The sequence below is a fragment of the Theropithecus gelada genome, chromosome 10 (genome assembly GCF_003255815.1).
Source record: "Theropithecus gelada isolate Dixy chromosome 10, Tgel_1.0, whole genome shotgun sequence".
NCBI classification, from domain to species: domain Eukaryota; kingdom Metazoa; phylum Chordata; class Mammalia; order Primates; family Cercopithecidae; genus Theropithecus; species Theropithecus gelada.
Window position 1 is genome coordinate 69,254,432 of NC_037678.1, and position 2,728 is coordinate 69,257,159.

Below are 2,728 nucleotides of genomic sequence, written 5' to 3' on the forward strand. Positions count from 1 at the left end.
GTGGTACGCACCTGTAATCCCAGCTACTCAGGAGGCTGAAGAATGAGAATCTCTTGAACCCGGGAGGCAGAGGTTGCAGTGAGCTGAGATTGTGCACTCTAGCCTGGGTGACAGAGTGAGACTCCATTTCAAAAAAAAAAAAAAAAAAGAACTATTATGAACAATTTTATGCCCTCAAGTTTGACATTTTAGATAAAATCAATAATTTCCTTGAAAGATACAAACTACTAAAGCTCACTGAATAAGCTGATCATCTGAATATCCCATATATATTAAGAAAATTAGGCCAGGTATGGTGGTTCATACCTGTAATCTCAGCACTTTGGAAGGCCAAGGTGGGAGAATTCCTTAAACCTAGGAATTCAAGATCAGACTGGGCAACATAATGAGACCCTGTTTCTACAAAAACTAAATTTTAAGTGTTAGCAGGCATGCTGGCGCAAGACCATGGTCCTAGCTACTTAGTAGGTTGAGGTGGGAAAATCACTTGAACCTGAGGGGTCAAGACTGCAGTGAGCCGAGATCACATCACTGCACTCCAGCCTAGGCAACAGAGCAAGACTCTGTCTCAAAAAAAAATTACATTTATGGTTAGGCCAAGCATGGCAGCTCACACCTGTAATCCCAGCATTTTGGGAGGCCTAGGCAGGTGGATTGCTTGAGCCCAGGAGTTCAAGACCAGCCTGGGTAACATGGCAAAACTCCAGCTCTACAAAAAATACAAACATTTGCCATTCATAGTGCTGCATCCCTTTAGTCCCCGCTACTTGGGAGGCTGAGGTGGGAGGATCACTGAAGCCCAGGAGGTTGAGGCTGAAGTAAGCAGTGATCATGTCACTACACTCCAGCCAGGGTGACAGAGTGAGACCCTGTCTCAAAAAAAATTGTAGTTAAAAATCTTCCAAAAATGGACTCCAGACCCAGAAGGCCTTACTTGCTAATTTTACCAAATATTTAAGAAGATGTAATACCAATTCTACATAATCTCTTCCAGAAAATAGAGAGAAACATTTCCAACTCATTTTGTTAGGTCAGCGTTAGCCTAATACCAAAAAACACACAAGAAAATACTACAAAAGATACTACAAGAAAACTACAGGCCGGGTGTGGTGGCTTATGCCTATAATCCCAACAATTTGGGAGGCCAAGGCAGGTGGATCACTTGAGGTCAGGAGTTTGAGACCAGCCTAGACAACATGGTGACACCCCGTCTCTACTAAAAATACATAATTAGCCAGGTGTAGTGGCACATGCCTGTAATCCCAGCTACTGGGGAGGCTGAGGCAGGAGAATTGCTTGAACTCAGGAGGTGGAGCTTGCAGTGAGCCGAGATCGCGCCATGACACTCCAGCCAGGTGACAGAGTGAGACTCTGTCTCAAAAATAAATAAATAAATAAATAAATACAAATACAAATACAAACATTGGCCAGGCATGGTGGCTCACGCCTGTAATCCCAGCACTTTGGGAGGTTGAGACAGAAACAGGCAGATCATCTGAGGTCAGGAGTTGGAGACCAGCCTGGCCAACATGGTGAAATCCCGTCTCTACTAAAGATACAAAAAAAATTAGCTGGACGTGGTGGCAGGTGCTTGTAATCCCAGCTACCCGAGAAGCTGAGACAGGAGAATCACTTGAGCCCAGGAGGCGGAGGTTGCAATGAGCCAAGATCATGCCATTGCACTCCAGCCTGGGGAACAAGAGCGAGATTTTGTCTCAAAAAAAAAAAAATTGCCGGGCGCGGTGGCTCAAGCCTGTAATCCCAGCACTTTGGGAGGCCGAGATGGGCGGATCACGAGGTCAGGAGATGGAGACCATCCTGGCTAACACGGTGAAACCCCGTCTCTACTAAAAAAATACAAAAAATTAGCCGGGCGTGGTGGCGGTGCCTGTAGTCCCAGCTACTCGGGAGGCTGAGGCAGGAGAATGGTGTAAACCCGGGAGGCAGAGCTTGCAGTGAGCTGAGATCCGGCCGCTGCACTCCAGCCGGGGCGACAGAGCAAGACTCCGTCTCAAAAAAACAAAAACAAAAACAAACAAACAAAAAAATTAGCTGGGCGTGGTAGCACGAGCCTGTAGTCCCAGCTACTCAGGAGGCTGAGGCAGGAGAATCCCTTGAACCCAGGAGGTGGAGGTTGTGGTGAGCCAAGATCGAGCCATTGCACTCAGCCTGGGCAACAAGAGAGAGTTAAACTCCATCTCCAAAACAAAAAAGAAACAAAGAAAATATTAGGAAATGGAATCCAAAAATATATAAAAAGGATAATACATTATGAACAAATTAGGGTTACCCAGGGAACACAAAACTGGCTCAAAAACTTTTTTTTTTTTTGAGATGGAGTCTCGCTCTGTCACCCAGGCTGGAGTGTGGAGTACAGTGGTGCGATCTTGGCTCACTGCAACCTCTGCCTCCCAAGTTCAAGCGATTCTCATACCTCAGCCTCCAAGTAGCTGGGATTACAAGCATGCACCATGACACCCAGCTATTTTTGTGTGTGCGTGTATTTTTAGTGGAGAGTGTTTCATCATGTTGGCCAGGTTGGTCTCGAACTCCCGACCTCAGGTGATCCGCCTGCCTTGTCCTCCCAAAGTGCTAGGATTACAAGCATGAACCACCATGCCTGGTCACTTTTTTTTTTTTTTTTTGTGAGATGGAGTCTCTCTCTGTCACCCAGGTTGGAGTGCAGTGGCACAATCTTGCTTCAGTGCAACCTCCGCCTCCTTGGTTC